This window comes from Eurosta solidaginis, chromosome 5, assembly GCF_040869045.1.
Source record: "Eurosta solidaginis isolate ZX-2024a chromosome 5, ASM4086904v1, whole genome shotgun sequence".
Lineage (NCBI taxonomy): Eukaryota > Metazoa > Arthropoda > Insecta > Diptera > Tephritidae > Eurosta > Eurosta solidaginis.
Genome location: NC_090323.1, coordinates 273,040,720 through 273,067,639, shown reverse-complemented (window position 1 = coordinate 273,067,639; position 26,920 = coordinate 273,040,720). Strand labels below are relative to the sequence as shown.

General features: G+C 37.1%; 1 protein-coding gene across 7 annotated transcripts in view; it reads left to right on the top strand.

Moving 5' to 3' along the window:
• DopEcR (G-protein coupled receptor DopEcR) overlaps positions 1-26,920 on the top strand; it is a 237,690-nt gene that overhangs the window by 181,265 nt on the left and 29,505 nt on the right. The window contains exon 1 of one of the 7 annotated variants that reach the window (XM_067790809.1): positions 8,934-8,952. The exons of 5 other annotated variants lie outside the window; for them this stretch is intronic. The gene's annotated coding sequence lies outside the window, so the exon portion shown is untranslated. Of the gene's footprint in view, positions 1-8,933; positions 9,011-26,920 lie in introns of those variants that run through there. One more of the 7 variants, XM_067790808.1, reaches the window with a different exon arrangement.

Sequence of the window (26,920 nt, the reverse complement as noted above, 5' to 3'; positions counted from 1 at the left end):
GAATATTGGAGTGATTTATTAAACAGTTTAGCGATTCGAATGTTAGCAGAAGGTTTCAAATAAGCGGAATTTCCCAAAATTCGTTACAATATATAAATATTCCAAATATAAAAACGTTTCCTTACTAACTACTTAAATATAGTACCGCATATATGAAATTAATAAGTTAACACACTCAATGAAACATTTAGTTATGGCATTTATAATATTTCTATGCTGTTTTTAAATGAGTCCATTTTCTTGTCCAGTGTTTGACGTTCAATCCTGAATTTAATTTTCGATTTATGTTTTGTTGGTTCGTATGTTTGGTTTTCATACAAGTTTATTTTGTTCAGCCCTACGCATAGATCCAGGTTTAGAATCGAAAAAAGTAATAGTAAGGAATCGTGTAGCTGAGCCCGTATCAGGCAATTGTTAATTGTTTGCCTCCTATTTCTACTTCTAAAATTTTTCTTACATTTGCAAAGAAACAACTTAGTTAATAGATGTCAATTCCATTTGGGAGCAGATGGCTGCAGTTGTCAAAAATTTTGTCAGCCGAGCAAACCTCTCATGATATAATTAAATTTCTAGAAAAGTATTTTTTTGAGGTAGCGACCCATTAGCCCTCTCATTAAAGGACCTTTCTGCAACGAAAAACTACACTGAAAATGGCATAACGTCGCTACTGGTTGGCCCCAAGCCAAATTTAAGAAAGAATGACGCAAAGTCTTCCCTATATATGGGCATCATTATGGTAAAGTAAAACAGATCTAAATAAAGGTGCATCGAGGCCTTATAATAATCGTTTTGGCTGGACAGTAAGAATGAAATGAGATTTCGGAGTTCATCAAATAGTTACAATGCTCTAGAGAAATATTTACCGGAACATTTCACTGAGGACAAAGCCCTTGTACAAGGAACATGAAAGGCCAAGGGACTAATAACGGAATTTCGCCCCCTTGGGAAATTAAGGGAATAATTTTAATTTGAAATACAACAATAAACTATAAAATAATCAAAAAAAAAAATTTTAAATTAAAAGGTTTTATTGAAAACAATACTTACATGAAGTAATAATAATACTAAAAGTTAGAAAAAAATTAGGTAGGTCCTAGGTACTAGTCATCACACTCCTCATTAATCTATTATATATTATTATTACTTCATGTAAGTATTGTTTTCAATAAAACCGTTTAAATAACTTAAAAAAGTTTTTAAATTATTTTATTTTCAAGGTTTTAGTCTTTATTTAATTGCCTATTATTTCTCATTCTATTCAGTTCATTTAGTGACTCATTATTACAAGGACTCTTTCCTGACAATTTGTTACAATTTAAGTCCTCAATACATAATCCCTCCAAAGGCTTTAGTCGACTCTGCGCCACGTATGCTTGTCCCTCCTCCAACTCCAAAATATTTTGATGTCACTTCTACCGGACTGTATGTATTATGTGTTCCAAATATGAGCCAAATCGGACCACAAATACGATTTATGTGAATATATCGATCCTTGCGCCACCTAGCGGCGATTTTTCTTCTTATTATTGCATTGTCATCGGGTTCTGAACTATGTTCCAAGTTTCAAGCTTGTTGCTTATCGGGAAGTTACTTAAATTTCAATTACAAAATTCGTTCACAACCGTAACCATAAAACCGTTTAAAAATACCTGCAATGTCTCTTTGCACATCATACTCGAATTAGAAACATTTTTGCATACTTTAATGCAGTGAAGCTCAAGAATTTAAAAATTATTAACGCCTTTTAATGGCTCAGTAGTTATATCATCTTTCACGGTACGCGTCTCACAAAACAAATTATAGCAGCAATCGAAAATTGCTTTGATTTATTAGCATAGACTATATTCAAGGCCATCCTTGTGCGAATGTATGTATATAACAAGTGTAAATGTACATATGTATGTGTATGTTGTCGCAGTGCACTACCGAATGTATCGATTAAACAAAAATAAATGCAACAAAAAAGTATATACATAGTTGGACAACTTAGCAAATTAAGCAAATTTTTCCATCAAATGTTTGTTCAATGTACGTAATATTAACCACCCTGCAGGAAAACATATCAATTGCTAAGAATATCTATCTAATAGTTGACGATTTTATGGGACTCCAGAAAGTAGCTCACTTCTGGTTAACTACAAAAAATAAGCTGGTTTGGAAAGTCATGCAAGGTTGCCATGGAAACCATTGTAAATCTGAAATTGAAAAAAATCAAGCCGATGGATTTCTTATTCAGAGGTAGTTTATCAAATGCAATTTTTAAATATGACATAATAGGCATATTCGGCGTGAAATGCCAGCACAAATTGTCTAGCCTAAAAATGTATGTAAAGAGTAGATAATTGTTAAATTTTCTAACTTCTTTTCTAATTAAATCACTCATAAAAATGCCTTGGCGATTTTTCAATTTTTAAATATGCAGGTTTGTTGTGTCCATATGTATATGTTCATGTGGGATCAGCTCAGATGGAATCTTAAAAGATTGGCAATCTCCGTTAGAACTTAAATTAGAAAATGTATAATTATTTATAGAGCAGACAATGAAACCGAAGTGATGGAGTAAGTGCTAGTGAAGCGGATGAAGAAGATTGGCTGAGTTATGCATTACATAGTATCGTACCCTAACCGCAAAAAAAATTTAAGCAACAAAAAGCAAGCTTTGCAAATTTTTTTATTGATCTGTATTGCATAAGAAAATCGATGTAATTGATTCAACTCTTCTCTACGTAACAAAACACGCTTTTAACTCTTTTCCCCTATCCAAAAAATTTAGTTACTTCGCAAAGATGCTGCACCACTTTACATTGATCCCGCACAACGTTACAGTGTAGTTACTATTCTTATGCTCATCATTATCATTAATTGGCGCCTAAGCGATTTTGGCCGTTTCGTAACAAGTCATGCCAGCTATCCCTGTTTCGCTACATCTGATAATCAAGTCAATTCTTCCTCCACCTGCATCTCCCAACTTAGTGGGGGTCTACCCCTTCCTCTGCTATCAAACTGCGCTCTCGATTGAAATACTTCTATGGCCGGAGCATATCATCTTCTTTTAACAACGTCCATGATTCCCAGCCATACATCAGGACAGGTATGATGAGCAACTTGTAAATCGTGATTTTTGTTCATCGAGGGCGGACTTTACTTTTCAATTGCCTACTCAGCTCAAAGTAGCACTTGTTGGCAAGAGTTACTCTCTGTTTGATTTCTAAGGTGGTATTCTTTTTGCTGTTAATGCTGATTGTCAAATAGACGAAATCCTTCGCAGTCTCGAATTTGTATCAATGACATGGCTTCCAAGGCGCAAATGCGTCGATTCTTTCTTGCATGACAGCAATTACTTCGTTTTGTCATCATTTACGGCAATACCCACTTTTTGCTTTTTTTTATCTAGGCAGTGAAGGCAGAATACTTTTGCTCACATTCCTTATTACTCCATACGCTTTAATTTTAACCAACAGTTTTAATCCTTTCTTCTTTCACTTGAGGAGTAGGCCCAAGGTCTTTTGCGTCTCTAATTTTCTTAAGATTTTCACAGTTTAGTGCTGCCATCATGGCTCCTTTAAAGGCCATCTTTCAGATAAAAAATTTTGCCTTTTATCAAATTTTTTTAACTTCACACACGGGTCTGACTTGTATACACAGAAAGAAGCCATATTTTGAGCTAAGGTACGCTGCACGTATGTACGTGTTTGTATGCTTGTGATAATGAATACTGTAACGAATTTACTTGCAAATCCTCTTATTTGCCCTTCTGCTAAGTTCGAATCACTAAATTGTTGAATAAATAACTCCAATATTGAATAATGGAAAAATGGCCTTTACTAAAGTACTTCACAATAACACTTATACTTTGCAACGAATAGCTTACTTAATAACCAAACTGATTGATAGCTCAAATGAAACTCACTTTCAAAATAATACTGCTATTGCTCGCTAGATAGCGTCTTAATCGAAACTGATTATAGCGCCTCTATCGCTGGTGCTTTTATACTCTGTGATTTCCTCGTGGCATCTTCTAGGCGCTTCCAGAATTTGCTTAGTTGCCGTCATATAATTATAACTACAGATGCACGTATATAGCTTCTCATATGCGTGTATTTGTGAGCGACACTTAAACAATTACAATTGCATACTTTTGGGAGCATCTCTTCTCTGTTGCGTGTACGTACATATGTGTAGACATAATGTTTTATTCGTTTATGTAGATACATAATGATTGATATATGGATGCGCATGCAAGGCGCACCTTAGCATCGGCTTAGAGATGGCAGCACCCCTTAGTTTTGCTAATATTCGTAATAATACAAATGGTTGGTGAAGATAGTTTACAAATGGCATTACAAAGCACACTTATGTACATACATACATACTGACACATTTATGCATGTATATTTGGCGACTTGTTGACATGCTGATATTAGTTCACCTTCATCCCCCGGTGCATCCACTCCAATAGCACTTTGCATTTGAGATTTCACATTCGTTTTACTTATCCCGTTTGCAAAATAGAAAATACATACAAACATAGTAAAAAAAAATGACATATGTATGTATCTACGCATGCGAAGAAGGATGCAGTTGAATTTTGTCTGCATTGCGCACCCATCAATAACTTTAAACTTACCAATTTCCACATTTCATTTATTGGGGCTGGTTTGAGTTTGGTGGTGTAGTGTGGAGAAGAGTTGAGAGTCTGTCAAATTGTGTTTAATTTTGGAGCACTCGGTTAGTACATAGCGAGTACTCTATACATGCATGCATGGAGTACTCGCGGTTTTTGCAGGGTATATCACATATACATATATTGTTAAAGACTTTGAATTCGAATCCGTATCAAGAGTCTTAAGATGGAAACTTTAAGTGGCAGGTTAGGTTAGGTTGAACTGGCCGGTCCACGAGGACCTCACATAGACTGAATGAGTCCGTAGTGTTACCAGAATTTTATTTAATGACCAAACTGAAAAACCCTATCAAAAACCAGGACCTATGTTATAAAAAACCTCCGTCCTCTTGCAAATACTAGAAGCTTGCTTCTTCTAGATCTGACAGCTGTATCACTCCTAGTAGCTGGAGTCTTAGCCTGGCAAGCCCAGGGCACGAGCACAAAACGTGCTCGGTCGGTGCCTCCTCCAACCCGCACTTCCTACATTTACTATCACTGGCCAAGCCTAATTTACGGCACGTGACGCCAGAAGGCAGTGTTTAGTCAGAATACCCATCATGAGTCTACAGTCCTCTCTTTTTAATGATAGAAGCAAGTTTTTTAGTTTAAGGTTGTAAGATCTACACATAATCTTCGACATTTTACAGCCCCGCGCTTGGATTTACGCCTTCCCACTTGGTCGATCATGCGCACCTCTCGCCTCCTCTTAATCTCGTCCAATCTAATTGGGAAGCCTACGGGGGAAGTTTCAATGAATGCGCTCTTTTTAGTTAGTTCATCCGCTTTTTCATTCCCATCTATTCCCATATTCCCTGGGACCCAATATAGATGTATGATTTTCCCGTCCCGATGCTTTCCAGGGATTGCTGACACTCTAACACAATTTTAGATGCTATGCTATGCGAGAATATTGCCTGAATTGCTGCTTGGCTGTCAATATAAAGGTTAACACGGCTGCAGTTTAAGCTATTGTCTTCCAGTGTTTCTACTGCTTTGGTTACGGCTAATAATTCCTGTTGCAAAATGCTACAGTGATCTGTCAGCTTGGGATCTGTTTATTTCCGGATAAGCACATGATACCGCAGTCCCTGCTCCTTCCACTACTGTGTTGACAATCGCTGTAAATGCCCAAAGAGAAAGAGAGGGCGATAAACCCCACGTACATGCATAAAGTGCCGTCGGGGCCTTCTTCACCCTCTCCTCCACGTTGAGCTTCCACTATAGCTTACTGTCTAGGATGATTCCTAGATATTTTTTAAGCGGTAACTCTGGCTAAAAATGTTTCTATTGAACTACCTCCCATTTTCTACGCTTATTTGGCTAATTTTGTTTCAATTTCAAATAGGTTACAACGCCTAAATTGAATATATTTGATTGTAGAGTGTCACCCACATAAAAAATATAGCTTAAATGAATGAAGCCGTAAAAATAATAATAATAATAATGTGTGAACCCCAGCTAAAAACATTTTTATTAAATTACGACGCAAAATATCTTTCATTTTATATAAAAGGTCTCAGAATGTACATATCGCTTCCCCGGTTCAATAATGATGCAAATGTCAACTTTAAAGTTTCGAGATAACGCGCACAAAAGCTTTAAAGAGTACTAATCTTTGCTTTGTATAAATTTTATAATTGTATTACAAATAGTTTCCGCGCTAGACCACTTGCGTCGTTATTGCATTCGCACACTTTTCTAGTTGATGCAAATATTGAAACTTGCTTCCCCAAAACTTAATATTTTACAATTTCGTCATTATTGAACCGGGGAAGCGATATGTACGTACATAGTTCACTGTCCATATCGGTTGAATTTGTTCCGAGATCACGGAGCAGCAGCACTGCCATCATATTCCTCATTTCCTATAAGGTCTTATTTCTTTTTTTGTGGGTACTTTTATAGGCGCCAACATGTCTGTGCCGTCATCTGTAAACAAGCAGGGCATATTAATTGTAAACATTGGCATTGTTTACATTTTTAACGCTTTGCAATTTTGTCTATCATTCTTAGACGAATACCGCCTTTAGCGGTTAATCTATTTAAATACATACATATGTACATACCTACATATGTATGTACATACAGAGTACCAAATAAATTACAAGTCATTTCGCCTATCATAAATTGTTGGTACTTTCCCAAAAAGCTCGCTCCAATATAGAGACGCAGTGCCATGTTATTTACCTTTTGTTTGATTCTATACTAAATAATAACAAATTACTAAACTAAATTCCACAGCTATTCACACTAGAGGTTTACGCCGATCACTTTATCGGCGGCGGCGGCGTAGGCTCTATTACTTTAAAAAGCTTGATTTTTCTATTTAAAAAAATTATATTTAGGAAAGGTTTTGTTTGTATGTATTTAAGGAAATCAACGTGTTGGCCATTTCGGAAAGATCCGGGGGTTTTGCCTCAAGATCTCGCAGACAGTTCAAAAATTTTCATGAGTATCTCCTTCCTGTCCTTCGTTCGCTTACTCCAGAGAGGCTTCGAACCTAACCCCGGTCTTTGGAATTATTATAAATAGTCACACTTTTGTCTTTATATCTCGTACAAAGCGTAGTTTCACACAGGGTTAACTCCTAATAATCATCGCGAACACAATTCCTTTAAATCATTTGTGGCTCCTTGGCGGCCACGCACAAAGAGGAGACTTACGGTTGCTATGTGGTCTATTAATACTCATGACTCTCGTGGCACAGGGCGCCTCCAGTTTTTTCGGCTGTTTTTAAGAGGTACAATTCCCGATGTGCGAACAGTAGCAATCCCGACCACCAGTCGCTACCACGCCTCCAGACCCTCACACCATATGCCAGCACAGAAGCTATAGGACTGCGACTTCGAACTCATACCTTCGTCGACGTCACTGTCCTAAAAGCTCTAGGTGTAGCTCCGAAATTTTTTTTTAACAGATGTTTCCCTGGATGAAATTTTTTAAATGTAGACCAAAGTTTGCAGACGTTTGTGTTCACAACATTGATTTCAATAGTGTTCGTTAAATCAAAACGATATTTTAGAATGAAAGTGGACCGATTTTAAGTTGAAAGATGTTAACTGCTGTTTTCCGGCCTTATGATATAAGAGCTCATTATGGATGACCGCGTAGCTTCAGTTTTCAGACTAGTTCGACGGTCCACTACGTTAGGGTAGTAGCACACACGGCTATTAGTTCGACTGTCTTGGGAAAGCTTTTGCTTCACCACTTTAAGTGTTCCTGCGAAGGACAAAGCCTCACCTGGTAAATATACATATGGGCCTACCTATTCACATTTGTAAAAGGAGCCGTAACGTGTAGGTGATATTTAAACTTGGTTGATAGGCTATAATCAATGTGATTCACTCCAAGGGACTAGTTTTGCATAGGGCCGCCAACTTTAGGAAATCTCAAACCGGGAGACTTGGGTGTTGAAGGATTTAGTGTGAAAATCAAAATTAACATTTCAGACTCTATTTTATAGTTTCGCAAATAGACAACAGATGTTTGAATGTAAGCCCAAGTGATTTTTCAAACCCTTCTCATACGTATATATATCCTCAACTTAAGTATGAGGTAAGAATCATTTCAAAGGAGTGTTTATGCCCCCAGAACCTACTAACGGATTTTGCATCATTAATTTCTCTTATTGTTTAAGATAATCGCAAAAAAAAAAATTTTTAAAAATCGGCACCTTTTTTGGGTAATTTGCTTTTTTTTTAACACCTTGAGGACAATTTCAAAACATGTTCGCCTTGGGTCATTTTATTTGAATTCAATGTTCTTTATTAATTTTTTGAAAAAATATGCAAAGTGAGCATATAAATTTATTATAAAACTTTCCTTTTACTGCTTTGTTTTAATAACTTGGTGAATTGGGTGATGCAAAGTCCGTGTTAAGCTGACATCGAAAACGCCTGTTTTTTTAAATAACTTTTGAACAGTTAGAAATAGTTAAGTTTCGCAATTAGTTTCTTATAACTGACAGTGATGCGCATCAGTTGATGCCACTTTCGACCATATCCGACCAATTTTCGACATGAACAATAAATAGCCTAAACAGTCTTAAACGAGTAGAAAATATAGTAACGCGCCGGACGCCGCCGCCGCCGCCGCGCCGATATTTTTGACAGTCGGCGGCGGCGTGCGAAAATGACCAAAATCGGCGGCGGGGACGGCGTTTATCGGCGGCGTATATCTCTAATTCACACAGACTGCTTTCGGAAATCAATGCTAAATAAATAGTTTAAATTTCCACCTGAACGAAGCTCGAACCCAAAGCTAACAAAATATTTTACGAAGAAGGAGTAACGAGAATTTATTCAATATCAAATCTTTGCTTGCTAAGACAATTTACATACATTTGTATGTACATATATCAACGAGAAAAACGAAAACCTTTTAAAAATCTCACAAAAATTATAGAATTATAAGACAATAATAAATATAAATATGTACTTGAGGTACTATTCATACCAAAGCCGTGGAAACCAGAGCAACTGCCCTCGTCGTATCGACCAATTAGTCTCTGTTTGGATCAGCACATTAGGGAGGTCAGCCTAAACAAACTCCCTCTAATTAGGAATCAATTTGCACATCAGTCAAGAAAATCAACAGAAACAGCTCTTCATTGCCTCAAGGAAAATATTGGAAAGGCTTTGAAGTTTAAAAATATAGCCCCCTACTATTTCACTGGCCTCTCAGGGGCTTTCGACAACACGTCAAATGAAGCTATCGAACGACCTATGATTGGCAAGGATCCAATGATCCAATGTGTTTGCCACACAAGGGTATGCAGATGACTTAGTGAATTGCTCATCTGGATGCTACCTTAAACAAAACAACAAAAGCTTTTTTCGTCTGCACACGGCTGTAATACAAAAGATGGCAGAAATACCAAATCACTGCCGAGGGGCCACCCGGCTGAAAAAATCTTTTTCGTTCTAATTGAAAAAACTTATTTCTAGATGTTTGATGTTCCTTTACCAGGATCTTCGGTGTGGTAGGCGAAGCACGCTACCACCACACCACGGTGCCCGCTTAGAAGCATTGGGAAAACTTCGCTCAGGCTGGACCATACATCTGTACTGGGTTCCCGGTCATAAAGGAGTAGAAGGTAACGAAAATGCCGATGAGTTTACAAAGGAGGGTGCAGTACTCGCTGAATCGACGGTAAGCAGCCTAATCCGGTTAGAGGAAATCAAAGGGAGGTAGGAATTGCATATGATCAATCAAGCAGGAAAGGCGTGGACAGAAGCGCGGTGCTGCAAAATTGCATGTAAATGCTTGACATGCAAATATGACATGCCCAACTAATTGTTTTACTAACAGGGTAATTAAATTACGTAATGAGATGCTTGCAACCCAGCTGCCGCTCTTGATAGAGTTTATATGCCAAATGTCGTTGGTTACATCATTCACTTTTATTTTTAAAATTTAACTGGCATGTTCTGCTTTCAATGACGCAGTCATTGTCTAAATAAAACTCTGCTTTTATATCAGAACGACCCTTTTTACGAGGGGGAAGAATCAAAAGGCGAACTGAATGTCCTGCCGTCTACGTCAAGTATTCCGTCGGTAGTTGGATTGAGCACTAGGCTCTACGAATGTTGGGGTCACGTTGCAGTTCTATAAAAGCGCACTGAATACCTATACAGCCCAATTCTAAACGAAAATTCCGTGCGAGTTTTCTCCCTTCTCCCATTCCTCGTATTCTAAATAAAAATTCCTTGTGAGTTTTTTCACTTCTCCCTTTCCTCCTATTCTGAACAATGTTCGAAAAAGCGGAAACCGGTTATGGGAGAAAAGTAGGTATTATGAATGTGAGGGAGAGGGAGATTTCTCTACCATTTCATAGGAGTGTTTTCACTAGTTAAATTAAAGGGAATGCATCAAAATAGATAAAGGAAATTGGTTCTTTTAAGAAAGAACACTTATTTGTCCAAACTTGTGCTAAAATATGTATTTACATTCTACCCCAATATTCTCACTGTTAATACAACAACAACAACAACAACAACCACAATATTTATTTTAAGTCGAAAAGTATATCATAAGCAACGGTAGAGCTCTTGGTATACATATTTGATGCAGCCATCCAGAAATTGTGCAAGGATTTTTTAATAAGGCTTAAATAGATTTTGGCATATGAAGAAGTAGGAATTCAACTCAACTTGGCTGCCTGAAAATTGCTTTGCTGAACGAAAGCAGGCAACTCCGGCAGATTTGTGTTATGCGGCCGTCTTCTTCTTATGTTCCGCTGTTGATGTTGCTGTGGCACCAGTTCATTACTAATTTCAGTGAATACCACATGAAATGCAATTAATACTGTGCATTGTTTATATTTTATTTCTTAATTTCCAACAAATTTGCAACAATAATTAAACTTTTCAATCTTTTAAACAAAATAAGAAATGTGCAACGAAATTTCAATTGACAAAACAGCTGACTTCGAAAATTCGAAATTCCTGTTCCCCAATTATTATTCTCCCTAGGAGAACAGAATTGGAGGAATTTTTCCGCGGGATTAAAAAAATCCGCGAGAACAAAATTCCGCGAGAATATTTAGAATGGTCTGATAGTAAAATACATATAATGATCAACAGTCTACATCTAAAACTATAAGACCCCGAGCAATCAAAAAAGACGTGGTACTTACTTGCATACATATTGTAACGAATTTTGGGAAATTCCACTTATTTGAAGCCTTCTGCTAACGTTCGAATCGCTAAACTGTTGAATAAATCACGCCAATATTCAGTATTGCAAACTGGTCTTTATTTAGATTACTTTGAGAGTAGTTCTTCACAATTATACTTCACAACTAATAGCGTGTTTAAATCAAACTGATTAGTTATTCCTCAGCTTGCGCTGCTTTTATACTCTCCGTTGCTTCGTTCGCATATTTCTCCTAAGGTCTAGACATTTCTAGAATTTCTGCTTGGTTACCATCTATAGATAGTAGATAATATTCGTCACAATATGTATATAGGATGTTCAAAAACTGTTAATGTGTGACTCGTTGGAATATGGTACTAAAACCAACAAACTCAACGGAAAATGCCATCAAAATAAATTTTCCGAACGAAAGAGAAAAAAAGTAGGACCGAAGTTGACGACATAATGTCGTTCCGATCTATGTACATTATGTGGCAGAGCAATATTTGTCCCGTCGGCAAGTGTTTATATATTTCATGAAAAAGAAAAGGTGTATTAAGTTTTGCTCGATCCTCTAAAATGGTAATTCCTTAAAGAAGAACAAAAATATACCCACCTATGAGTTTATCGAAAGGTCAGAATGACAAGCAGATTTGTCTAAGACATGTCCGTGTGTGCGTCCGTCCATCTGTTTCTATGTCTGTTTGAACGCAAACAGGTCTTCCAATTTTTGATATATCTTCATGAACTTTGGTGAGCGTGTATATTTGCGTGTCCAATTAATCATTTCTCGGAACCGACCAGTTCGGACCACTATAGCAAATTTCTCCCATGCAACCGATTTTTTTCAAATAAGAGAGCTTTCGTCATTTCTACCACATATTAAACAGTTAGAAGCTTGAAATTTCACCAGATGCCCACGTGTATGGAACGCATTGTTGCCTGATACAATTTTTAAGATAAGTCGTACATACATACAACCAATTTTTGAAATAAGTTTTCGTGGTTCATCCTGTATTGCGAACGATAGCTCCGACGAACGATTCGCCTCCAAACGATTTCGTCTGGCAATGGTGTTCTCTATCATTTTCGTTCGGGCTTTACGTTTGTCACTTTATGTCAAACAGGAAGGCGAAAGCAGTTATCAAATGATATGATGCCATCGTTTAACATAGTGCAAATACACTAGCAATTCCTCTCTGTGGCGAAACGAGCTTTCGTTTCGTAATAGAGAACGAGGTCCTTCGTCTTCTCTTCCACATTTTAAAAGCGAAAAGTTTTCACCAGATGCCTACATACTTAATTGTACATATAATAAACATATAATATGTGTGTAAATGATGATTGATTTGTTTAGAGTGGCAGCTTGCTTTGTTGTTGTTGTGCCTTTAGTTACTTAGTATACACAAATCACACAGAAGAATGCGCATTGCGCATGTAAACAAAAGATCAGATGTTTTTTATGGGCAGTTCATACGTTATTTTCCTTTAGCTCTTGTTTTTGTCTCTCTTTCTTTCATTCGCTCAAGCAGTGAACTGTGACGTAGATGCGCAGAACGAAGCAATTTTGAACTCGTGAATGCGCAATTTGGGTAGGTGATTTGTGCTTAGTATCGGCTTAGCGATACTAATATTCGTCACAATATCATAACACTTTATATGTATAACAAAATGTTTTGAAAAAGAATCTATGACTTGCCGCAATTTTCACAAATACATTTTTTTTATTTTTAAATTTTCAGCACCAAGTTTAAACTCTTGAGGGTTGCTTTAAAACCAGACGTGTATACAAGTTCTTATTTTTAGATTTTTAAAACAATTTTGGTGTTGTTATAAAACAATTTTAAGATTTTTGACTTATTTTTTAAATATTTAGATAACTGAAACCGAATAAAATTAACCTGTTATTAAAAATGGGCTTAAACCAATGAATGGCTTAAAATTTAGGCCCAATTCTCTAACCGTGTATGTTTGTATAAGCGGTTGCTTCCATTGTAGCACCAGACGGCTTTACGATCTCCCAGCGGGTTAGGAGGTCAGAATATATCCGCGGTAGGTATGCCTGTCGTAAGAGGCTTCTAAAATACCAGATTCAAGGGGCTGTGTAGCGCAACCCTTCAGGTTGCCAGCGCAATATGCAGCTTCTCCAAAGCCAATTGTCAACCTCACCTATCCGCGGCGAATCCTGTTTCACTAACAGACGAGGCGACCCCAAGCTCCTCATGGAACATGGGGGTGGGGAGGGAGGGATGGCCTGAAAGTTTAATGTGGCCATATAAATCGTTCCCGAGATGGTCGGGCTAGCACTTTAATGGTGCTGTGTTACCGGAGCTTACCGGATATGTATCCGGCAAAGGACCATCAACATCGATAACACTCCCCAAAGCATTTGGGGAGCAACCTTATCGCTACAACAACAACAACGGCTTTACCACATTTCATATTCAACTCATCCCAGCTAAAAATTTTAACCTTATATGAGACTTATTTGATATGGTCAAAAAGGCTTATGATATCAGGCCTTAATTCCATAAGGAATATTAGTTTCATAGCGTATTCCTTAAAACACTACTTATTTTTCTATATTTATTTCAACAGTCATAAGGGTTATCTGAAAGGTAACGTTATGTATATGGCTTATAGCCTTTGTAAAATAATCTACACATAAGGAATTATTATAAGCCGTTAGGAAGAATCTAACAACCTTATTATAAGGCTTATGGACCAAATCAAATCAGATTCACATTATGCCTTATTATATGGTACTGCTTCGTTATTAGGACATTTTATATAAGTCTTATAACCCACAAAAAATCAGTCTTACAGAAGACGTTAATAAGTTACAATAACATGATTATAAGATCTATGAACAAGGTTTCATAAGGAATAGTATGCAATATGAAAAATAAAAATAAAACCCAGTTTCCTTAAAAATATTATGAAAATTTATCGACGAGAGCTGGGTTCTATTTATCATGTATCCTTTAAGCTTAGGGAACTTTTTGGTTAACCCGCCAAGCCAGTATTCCTTATTGTTTAGACCGCTTATGCCAGTTTTTGCTGGGATAGTCGGCACATACGCACGCATGCATATACATATGTATGTACATACGTACGGGCATTTAAGGATTTCAGCCCTTCTGTCAGCTATTTCTTTTGCATATTTTAACACAGATGTATGTAAATGCACAGAAGTGGCGCTCTCGGTTTTCGCGTTTGGAAAACGCTACGCTGACCGAGCTTATTTTCGTATATTAGAGAGTATTTAATTATTTAAAGGCGTACATAAACATATTATGTGTTATCTGTAAATATATTTAAGTGACTCCCTCGAGTAACATAAACCATTTGGTAGCATCTGACGCCTCCACCAACAACCACCAAACACACAAAGTGATGTGCGATGTGAACCTCATTTCGCCGTAATATGATGGTAGCGCGATCCGTCAATGTAATACCTAACAACCTTTATACCCGATTAGGGAATACCACCACTAATCACCAAAAAAAATACTTGTAAACAAACATATTTACGAGTCTGCATGCACATCAGCCTACAACTCAAAAGAAACAAAAAGCACATTTAATTTAAATCCTTTTTAATGCCGCAGTCTTTTTAAACTTATTTGCCGAGTTCTAAAATAAGATTACGTAACCGGTTAAAGGTCAAATTGATAGAGACAAGTAAGTCTGTCACCCGCCAGTTAACTTTTGATTCAGCTCTCAATTCTCACATTTAAATTTATATATTTATATAGACGAGAAGAGATTGAGCCATATGCAACCAAAAGCTAAACACAGGCTGTCTTCACTAGGTAATTGAAGTCACATATTCCGATCTGATCTTTTTTCAAAGTATCTGGGAAAAATTCTGCTTTGCTTTAAAAATGTATTTCTGTGAGGAATTGTTAGTCATTTTCTTTCAATTTTGGTTTTGATTAAAAGTGCGTTTAAACCTCCTACATTTCTCTTCCGGAGTCTACCTAAGCTCTTTAGTGGAACTATGTCGAATCCATGTGTGCTTAATTATATATCCTTACAGTGGTGCCCGAGTCAACGGCCATGCTTGCAGAAACTCCTCACCATCGCATCTAGCCACATAACAATGATGTCCAACGTTGGGCATTAAACCTTTTTATTTGTGTATGTGTGTATTTATACTCAGCTGAGCAGAGTTCACAGAGTATATTAATTTTGTTCGCATAACGGTACCCTGTAATGGCATAAATTAATAGCGATAGATATAGACTTCTATATATCAAAATGGTCTGGGCGAAAAAAGAAATTAATTTAGCCATGTTCGTCCATCCGTCCGTCCGTCTGTCCGTGAATACGATAACTTGAGTAAATTTTCAGGTTTCTTAAGTTCCTGAGCACTCATCTCAAATCGCTATTTAAATTGACGAAATCGGACTATAACCACGCCCACTTTTCCGATTTCGAAAATTTCGGAAAACCGGAAAAGTGCGATAATTCATTACAAACTTGGTAGGTGGGTTGACCTAATGACGCAGAATAGAAAATTAGTAAAATTTTGGACAATGGGCGTTGCACCGCCCACTTTTAAAAGAAGGTAATTTAAAAGTTTTGCAAGCTGTAATTTGGCAGCTGAGTATGTAATGTTCGGTTACACCCGAACTTAGCCTTCCTTACTTGTTTTGCTATGAAAATCTGCAGAACAAAACTTTATTTGCCTTATGAAATTCTGAGTCTTCAATTTCTAGCAAAAATTAAAAGTAGTAAAGAACAAGTAAGGAAGGTTAAGTTCGGGTGTAACCGAACATTTCATACTCAGTTGAGAGCTATGGTGACAACATAAGGGAAAATAACCATGTAGGAAAATGAACCGAGGGAAACCCTAGAATGTGTTTGTATGACATGCGTATCAAATGAAAGGCATTAAAGAGTATTTTATGAGGGAGTGGGCCATAGTTCTACAGGTGGACGCCATTTAGTGATATAGCCATAAAGGTGGATCAGGGTTGACTCTAGAATGTGTTTGTACGATATGGGTATCAAATGAAAGATGTTAATGAGTATTTTAAAAGGGAGTAATCCTTAGTTCCATAGGTGGACGCCGTTTCGAGATATCGCCATAAAGGTGGGCCAGGGGTGACCCTAGAATTTGTTTGTACAATATGGGCATCAAACGAATGGTGTTAATGAGTATCTTAAAAGGGAGTGGGCCTTAGTTCTATAGGTGGATGCCGTTTCGAAATATCGCCATAAAAGTGGACCAGGGGTGACTCTAGAATGTGTTTGTACGATATGGGTATCAAATTAAAGGTATTAATGAGGGTTTTAAAAGGGAGCGGTGGTTGATGTATAGGTGGTCGCATTTTCGAGATATCGCCATAAAGGTGGACCAGGGGTGACCCTAGAATTTGTTTGTACAATATGGGTATCAAAAGAAAGGTGTTAATGAGTATTTTAAAAGGGAGTAATCCTTAGTTCCATAGGTGGACGCCGTTTCGAGATATCGCCATAAAGGTGGAGCAGGGGTGACCCTAGAATTTGTTTGTACAATATGGGCATCAAACGAATGGTGTTAATGAGTATCTTAAAAGGGAGTGGGCCTTAGTTCTATAGGTGGATGCCGTTTCGAAATATCGCCATAAAAGTGGACCAGGGGTGACTCTAGAATGTGTTTGTACGATATGGGTATCAAATTAAAGGTATTAATGAGGGTTTTAAAAGGGAGCGGTGGTTGATGTATAGGTGGTCGCCTTTTCGAAATATCGCCATAAAGGTGAACCAGGGGTGACTCTAGAATGCATTTGTACGATATGGGTATCAAAAGAAAGGTGTTAATGAGTATTTTAGAACGGAGTAATCCTTAGTTCCATAGGTGGATGCCGTTTCGAGATATCGCCATAAAGGTGGACCAGGGGTGACCCTAGAATTTGTTTGTACAATATGGGCTTCAAACGAAAGGTGTTAATGAGTATTTTAAAAGGGAGTGGGCCTTAGTTCTATAGGTGGACGCCGTTTCGAAATATCGCCACAAAGGTGGACCAGGGATGACTCTAGAATGTGTTTGTACGATATGGGTATCAAATTAAAGGTATTAATGAGGGTTTTAAAAGGGAGTGGTGGTTGATGTATAGGTGGTCGCATTTTCGAGATATCGCCATAAAGGTGGACCAGGGGTGACCCTAGAATTTGTTTGTACAATATGGGTATCAAAAGAAAGGTGTTAATGAGTATTTTAAAAGGGAGTAATCCTTAGTTCCATAGGTGGACGCCGTTTCGAGATATCGCCATAAAGGTGGAGCAGGGGTGACCCTAGAATTTGTTTGTACAATATGGGTATCAAAAGAAAGGTGTTAATGAGTTTTTTAAAAGGGAGTAATCCTTAGTTCCATATGTGGACGCCGTTTCGAGATATCGCCATAAAGGTGGGCCAGGGGTGACTCTAGAATTCGTTTGTGCAATATGGGTATCAAACGAAAGGAGTTAATGAGTATTTTAAAAGGGAGTGGGCCTTAGTTCTATAGGTGGACGCCTTTTCGGGGTATCGCAATAAAGGTGCACCAGGGGTGACTCTAGACTTTGTTTGTGCGATATGGGAATCAAATGAAAGGTGTTAATGCGTATTTTTAAAAGGCAGTGGGCCTTCGTTCTATAGGTGTTCGCCTTTTCGAGATATCGCCATAAAGGTGGACCAGGGGTGACTTTAGAATATGTTTGTACGATATGGGTATCAAATGAAAGGTGTTAATGAGTATTTTAAAAGGGCGTGGGGCTTAGTTCTATAGGTGGACGCCTTTCGAGATATCGCCATAAAGGTGGACCAAGGGTGACTCTAGAATGAGTTTGTACGATATGGGTATCAAATTAAAGGTATTAATGAGAGTTTTAAAAGGGAGTGGTGGTAGTTGTATATGTGACGGCGTTTTCCAGATATCGACCAAAATGTGGACCAGGGTGACCCAGAACATTATCTGTTGGATACCGCTAATTTATTTATATATGTAATACCTGCCAAGATTTTAGGGGTTTTTTATTTCGCCCTGCAGAACTTTTCCATTTTCTTCTACTTAATATGATAGGTGTCACAACCATTTTATAAAGTTTTTTCTAAAGTTATATTTCGAGTCAATAAAACAATCCAATTACCTTACCATGTTTCATCCCTTTTTTCGTATTTGGTATAGAAATATGGCATTTTTTTCATTTTTCGTAATTTTCGATATCGAAAAAGTGGGCGTGGTCATAGTCGGATTTCGTTCATTTTTCATACCAAGATAAAGTGAGTTCAAGTAAGCACGTGAACTAAGTTCATTAAAGATATGCCGATTTTTGCTGAAGTTATCGTGTTAACGGCCATGCGGAAGGACAGACGGACGACTGTGTATAAAAACTGGGCGTGGCATCAACCGATTCCGCCCATTTTCACAGACAACAGTTAACGTCATAAAATCTATGCCCCTACCAAATTTCAAAGGGATTGGTTAATTTTTGTTCGACTTATGGCGTTAAAAGTATCCTAGACAAATTAAATGAAAAAGGGCGGAGCCACGCCCATTTTGAAGTTTTCTTTTATTTCTGTATTTTGTTGCACCACATCATTACTGGAGTTGAATGTTGACTTAATTTACTTATATACTGTAAAGATATTACATTTTTTGTTAAAATTTTACTTTAATAAAAATTTTTTTTTAAAAGTGGGCGTGGTCCTTCTCCGATTTTGCTAATTTTTATTAAGCGTACATATAGTAATAGGAGTAACGTTCCTGCCAAATTTCATTATGATATCTTCAACGACTGCCAAATTACAGCTTGCAAAATTTTTAATTACCTTCTTTTAAAAAGGGGCGGTGCCACGCCCATTTATTTTACTAATTTTCTATTTTGCGTCATAAGTTCAACTGATTTACCAAGTTTCGTCGCTTTATCTGTCTTTTGTAATGAATTATCGCACTTTTTCGGTTTTTCGATATCGAAAAAGTGGGCGTGGTTATAGTCCGATTTCGTTCATTTTAAATAGCGATCTGAGATGAGTGCTCAGGAACCTACATACCAAATTTCATCAAGATACCTCAAAATTTACTCAAGTCATCGTGTTAACGGACGGACGGACGGACATGGCTCAATCAAATTTTTTTTCGATCCTGATTATTTTGATATATGGAAGTCTATATCTATCTCGATTCCTTTATATATGTACAACCAACCGTTATCCAATCAAACTTAATATACTCTGTGAGCTCTGCTCAACTGAGTATAAAAAATTAAAACTAATCTCTCTGAAGATATATCGTGTGCAGTTATTATTGTTGTTATGTATGTAGTTGCAAGAATGCACATATGCCTGGGTCATTGATATACATACATTTCCTCTCACGTTCTCCCCTTAACATTAGCTTTAAACTGGCGTTATAACCGTAAGTATACGAGAGCATGTGTGGTATGAAACCCCTTCATTTTTACGTTCAAAGGTCTCATTGGGGTTGACTAAGGCAAAAAACGTGATTAAGTGATTTATGCTCGTTGAATTGGCCCTATCACATTTTCATCGTTATCGACTAAACTGATCATTGCATAACATGCAATTTCACTTCTGTGCAATGTAGAAATTTCCACACATGCCGTGAAATACTCTTTCGAGATGTTCGAGATGTAAATACATGATATAGATATTTTTTCTTAAAAAAATCAAATGAATGAGTTTTTCAGTCTCACCCCTTCAAAGGGCATCTCCCTACCCTACCTCACCTCCAGGTTTTTTTGTGTAAAAATGTGTAGATTTTGGTTTTGCCCCAATCCAATATATCCAATGCTCTGCAAGGTATTCTTTGTTATGTATGGATTTCCGCACTATTTCAAGCATTGTATTTGTTTAGTATATAAATTAAAGCCGCTTTTCGAAAAATGTTCCAAACCCTATGAATTAATTAATAATAACAATGTCCAGTTTTTAATAAAACAATCATACACAAAGCTGTAAAGCTCATCATCAAATTGTGCCACCTTTGCACATTTGGTGGCGACATTTAGTTATGGGGTAACCCAAAGTGACGGGTGGAACATTTTGACTGGACTTTGATTCAAATTTTAAGAATTTCTTTTTAAATAGTTATTTAGGATGTTTTGAAATGTTATCACCTAAATATGAAAATTTGTAACGAAGTCAATGAAATATCAAACTAAGCTGTGCAATTTATACCAAAAATAACCATTGGACCAGTGGATGACCTTCTTTTCCCAATTTCAGAAAAACAGAAAAAAATGTTTTTAAAACTGACTGTACCAATAGATAGATCTTGTACTTTACCCTAACTTGTATATTTTTTAAAGCCAAACTATAAGTCTATTAGCTTGTGGCGGATGGGACAAAGAACATTGAAAGCACAAAATGTGAGGAAAAATTTCAACTGGCTTCTTCCACTTTTTTCAAGGATTAAAAGCCATTAATTTAATTAAAAGTTTTTTACCCGATGTGTCTTGTTCGATTTTACTGGATTTACCCTTATTTCACTCATACGATCCCACACTTTTCCGTCAATCAGATAATCACAGCCGCATCTTCTTTTTTTATTGGCAGCATGTATTCGAATTGTTGTTGTTGATTGTGAGAATGAACATGCATTTATGAATATGTATATACATGTGAATGTACGTATGCCTAAGTTTTTTTCCTCATTTGAATGAACATCATAAAATCAATAGATGCATACAAACTATGGCCAAGCTGTAAAATGCCACGAAATTAACCACAACCAAATGATAACGTAAGCTACTAACAATGGATGTACATATGTAAGTACTCGTATGTATTGTAACGAATTTAGGGGAAATTCCGCTTATTTGAAACCTTCTGCTAACGTTCGAATCGCTAAACTGTTGAATAAATCACTCCAATATCCTGCATTGCAAAATGGTCTTTATTAGACTACTTTGGGACTAGTACAATTATACTTTACAATTTCACTTCGCAACTGATAACGTTTTACATCAAACTGATTACTAATTACTCAGCTTGCGCTGCTTTTATACTCCGTTGCTTCGTTCGCATATTTCTACTAAGGTCTAGACGTTTCGCCTTTTAGAACTTTTGAATCTCCTGCTTGATCTATTTACATACATGTATATTTGTTGTTTATGTTTTTCTTATAGCCATATGCGGGTGTATGTGTGAGTAACTACTTCGGCTGATGATTACATGTGTTTGTGAGTATCTCTTCGTTGCCTTGTATGTATGTGTGTGTAAATGATGATTGATTTGTTCGTGAACACAAGAGTGGCAGCTTGCTTTATTGTTGTTGTGCATTTATTTACTAACATCATAGTGATGCTAAAATACCCCACAGTATGTCCTGATGTGAAACACCAAACAAGTTTAGAACTAGAATTTTCGGAATGGAATAGAACCATATGACACAGTCTAGACCGCTCTCATATACAAAGTTTAGAGCAAGACTTAGAGTTTCAAGAGTCTGAGCAAAATGTTTCCCTCGTTATCTGCAACGTTAGTTCTAAGCATTACATTCAGGACGTGCTCTCTATGTTCACTAATGCCCCGATTCTGAGAGTTACCGGTAAAATAGTACCCAGAACATTATGTAACCCATATATGTAATACTCCTATATTGCTAATAGAAAATGCTCGCAATGTGTTTTGGATGCGAAATCAAAGCAAGACAGCCTATAAAATTTTTGTGATTGTAGCAGTATAAGTGTGACAAGGAAAAACTTAAATTTTGGTACATTCGATTATTGAATACAAAAACAAAAACATGTAAACAGCAATATATCGGCACTCTGATGTTGGGGAATGTGCTTAGCTTTTTGTAGCAATATAGAAGTATTACATATATGATGTAACCGAATATCGTTACCAGTTCTTTTATCCGCGATTCTGACCCAAGTGGTAACGCTGTCATCACCGAAAAACTCACCAGTGTCTGTGAAGATATTTGAAAGGTAGTTTTCTTCGCTTTCACGGTTGCCACTTTGGTCCATTTGGACCAAAAATGGTCCCTTCCAACCCCAATTGGTCCGCTGGTCCCTTTTCTTCAATTTTAGTCCTTTTTAGGCAGTAGCCACGATTGGTACTTTTCTTTATTTTTCACTCAGGTAAAATTCACAACATTGCCCAAAAATTCGCCACATTTTCGTTAGCCCCCATATAATTTTGAATTTACTTCAATGCAACTCTCACCATAAAAAATTGCTCAGTCAATAAAATGTACCAGAACAATAACATTTCACCTAGGATATAATTTATGCCAGGCATTAAAAAGAAAAGTGTTGGCAAACACATTGTCTTTAATTGTTGGTGAAATAACCGACTAATCAAAAAAAAACTCTTGTTTTATAATAATAGCCGTGTTTTTTTTCACACCCGTATACGTTTACGTTTGCGCGTAAAAAACGCTTATCCTCACTTAGATAATGCTTAGGAGACCCATCTAGCGGCAGTGGTTAAATAACTAGCTACAGCACAGGGTGTACCGAAAAGCGGAGACGCAACCCTCTGATGGCCATAGGGTATAACATATAGCTGAATCAGTTGCGATGAATTGTGGACACACATAGAATATATAGAATTAGTGTACACGGTGAAACATAGACACATATTTCAGTTACATTTGAGTATAATGCGTATTGAAATTTAGTAGGACAAATTTTATGTGCAGCAATTTCAGAGGTGTATTTAAAGTTTGTCGCTTAGCAGTCCATATAAAGTTTAAGCGTAAACGTATATAGAAGTAAAAAAACACAGCTAACATTAACAACGGCTAGATTTTCGATCGGTTATACAACAAAATTTAAAATATATGAAAATAAAAATTGCTTCTCGCCGAGCATAGCTTCTATCGAGCACTCTGACGTGAGCCTAACACTTTCAAAACTTATACAAAGAAATTCTTTCTTTTTCTTCTCGTTTGGCACGTTGATATTTAAATCTTTCTCACCCAGCTCAATGAGTTCAAGGAATTCCAGGACTATTGTGGTGTTAAGCCATGCAAGGTAATTGAAAACCAAGTATCTTGGCACAGGAAAATTTTAACTCGAAAACAGAAGGAGGCAAATGCAAAAGAGATTTGATTTCGGAAGAAATGTTTTGTATAAAATTATTCCCGCAGGTGCTAGCAGAACCCCTGAGGCATGGGATCAAAACTCACACTTACTGAATCTAGGCTCTGATATGAAGTTTAAACGTTAAAGGAAAAAGTAAGCATCTATAAAAATAGCACTAACAAAATTGCATAGTTTCATTTATGATTTACTGAGTTTTCCACATACATAGTTCGGCAACGCAAGAACGCAAATTTTGAACCATTTCTTACTAAAACCTAACTGCACTATACATTTTATTTCATTGCATTCAACAACATAACGCTAGAACCAAGAGCTTTGTGACCAAAACTGGGTTCACAACGTTTGGTTGGTGAAAGACATAGACTTATCCTATGTCAAAATTAGTACCATTTTTGGTTACATGCACATATATTTGTTTGTTCAGCTTAAATTAAAGGAAAGTCTTCACTGTGTTTAGTAAAATTTTATATGGAAACATCCTAAAATTTTGTATTTTATACTAATAAAATAATACAAAAATTTGGCCCTTTTTTCGAAGAATTTTGGTCCCAAATGAAAACATGGTGTGGCACCCGTGTTCGCTTTACCGAAAATGTCTCACTTGTAGATACGAGGTTAAAGGGCGAATTAATGGTGACTTATAACCATAAAGCCATAACCAGATAAAACAGCTGATCACACCTACCTTATGGAAATCAATGTAATGGAGTTAGCGTTATGGTATGGCATGTACATTGATTTCCATAAGGTAGGTGTGATCAGCTGTTTTATCTGGTTATGGTTTTGTGGTTATAAGTCACCATTAATTCGCCCTTAAAAGCCCCGACACATAAGCACTTTTTCATATAGATGAGTTTAACACAAGCTTATGCATTATGTGCAGATTGCACGTATTTTTAAGGAGAACGGTAGATTGAGCGACACTGGCGCTATCTGACATGAAAAAGTAGCCAACTTGAAACTTTTGTTGCAAGCAAAGTATAAGAAGAAGAATATGGCATTTGCTTTGGCTAAGGGTGCTGGCACACTTTGCAAGTGAAATTATTTTTCCCACTCGTTGGTAACTTTTCTAACATTTTTTGCAATTAAAAACTGCAATATGAATACGACACAAAATATGTTAGGAGGTATTTTTGTTGTATAGGGAGAATGTTTAACCGTCCTGTTCATGAATAATTTTCTTCTTAGTTCGCATGGCTGGGTACACGGGTACCACAAGGCAGTTCATACGTGAGAACTATTAGTGGTACCTGGGTATCCCAGCCATGAGAACTAGTAATAAAAAACTAATTTATTAAAAAAATCATCTTTGTGAAATTATATTTGAAAAAATTGTCTCTCCTTTTTGTAGAAAACTTATTCCCATACGATGTCACAAAATTTTAACTCGTTTCTATTTGTAGATTATTTAAAAATGGCTTTTGAATATGCAAAAGGTACCCGGGTACCCATCTATGCACAGGACGGTTAAAACAGTGCTTTGCGAAACTTTTTATGTGAATGGGCAAGGCGAAATGAACTTCAATTGCCAAGTGTGAATTTCCTTCCTATTTACAAAAGCAACATCTTGGTTGATTGTGGCGATGTTATTGGAATGCATAAGCTTGTGTTAAGCGCATCTATATGAAGAATGTCATTTTGCCGCGGCCTTAACGAATAAACGGGATGATGTGTATATGCATATTATGCATGATAAATTTCTACATAGGTATATTGTAATTTATTCTGTGAAAGTACAGAATTGCCGTCTTTCAGTGAGTTTTACAGCTCCGGCTCACGCTCAATTCTCACGGGAATGCTCTGGATCATTGAGAGACTTGAGAAGCAGATGTCGTGAAATTTTCGCACACGTGAAATGTGATAGGCAGATGTCGCCGCTGTTTTTCATTTAACTCATACGGCGAAAGGCTAAGCAGCGACATCTATTTTTGAAAAAGAAGGTATATTAAAGGCCGTGTTGCCAACGTAAAAAGAAGTAATTAACAAACTATCTGGCTCACAAATTGAACGAGACTTCTATCTGGATTTATCTGGCTCAAATCGTTGTTGTTGCATTTACATGCACTTTTTTACTATTATCTTTACTTATTTGCGCTTAGAATTCTTTATTTTTCAGTTTTGCATTTTTCTAAACAACAGCTGTTGTGTGGTTATTTCGATGTAACCACCTACTTTTGTGGGTAAAAAATTATCCGGCTACTTTCGCGGGTGGAAAGGGTGGAAAAGTTTCCATATGATTTCGTTACCGTGGTGAAGAATGTTGTTACCACACTAGAATCGGGGCGTAAGTGTGTTTCTCAGTTTATATAGCTTCTTCGCAAGCTCACCCAGTTCAGGTAACACCAGATAATATTCCATAAAGATAAAACGGCCAAGGCCTACCTGATAAAGCCTAGGGAGGAAAGAATGATAAGATGAGACCAAAAGAAGGATAAGTAGGCTGAAAGTGAGGAAGAGAATGAGAGACAAAACGACACAAAAAACGAAAGGCAAGAAAAAAAGGCGGAAAAGGAGAGAAAGAAAGAAACGGGAGAAGCAAGGGAAGAAAGAAAAGAAAGAAAATTGGATCAACAAAAATAAAAATAGAGCGTCAGAAAAATTGTGAAAATCCCGTTTGAGTTAGCGAAATAAGGAGGAAAGGAAGATGTAGGGACAGATTGAGAAAGATAGAGGTAGTATTAGGAAGAGCTAGATTATTAGAAGAGGAAGGGAGAAGAAAAGGTTGAATAATATAGAAGAAGACCATAGGCAAGGGAATACATATGATTTGTTCCCAAAGCAAGTTACAAATAATAAACATTTGAAAGTGTTTACCAGATGCCATCTCCCACTAAGGTCTTATATAAAAGCAATTGAAAAGTAATTAAAACCACGGTTGTTGTTGTTGTTGCTTTTGTAGCGATACGGACACTCCCCGAAGACCTTGGAGAGTGTTCTCGATGTTGATGTTTCTTTGCCGGATGCAGATCCGGTACGTTCTGGTAACAAGCACCATTAAGGTACTAGCCCGAGCATCTCGAGAACGGATTAGTATGACCACATGAAACCTTCTAGGCTATCCCGCCCTCCCACCTCCTAGATCCTTCAGGAACTTGGTGTCGCCAGAGCCTCGGCTGTTAAAGAAACAGGTTGCGCGGGCAACCCCTTGAAAGGATTTCTCTACACAGCCCCTTGAATTAAATTGCTTTTTTAGTCGCCTGTTACGGCAGTGATACTTGGCGTGGGTATATTCTAAGTCCCCTAACCTCCTGGGGGCTTTAAAACCACGGTTAAACGGTTAAGCGCCTTTTAAGTAAGTTAGTAAGTAAGTAAAACAAATTATGTTGAGGGCTCCCACTTTTGATATTTCGCCATCTCCCTCATCTATTTCCATGTAAATAAGTAAATACTTGACGCGATTTACCTCCTAGTAGATTAGCTCCTTTTTAATTTTTCCAACAAATTGGGACATACATGCTTTACACCGAGTACGAATGGCAGCTTAAAGGTATATGAATTTTCACTGAGAAGCTTTTCCTTGCATAAATACACTCGAAGTGTTTGCCAAACCACTGCCGGGGGGAGACCTGC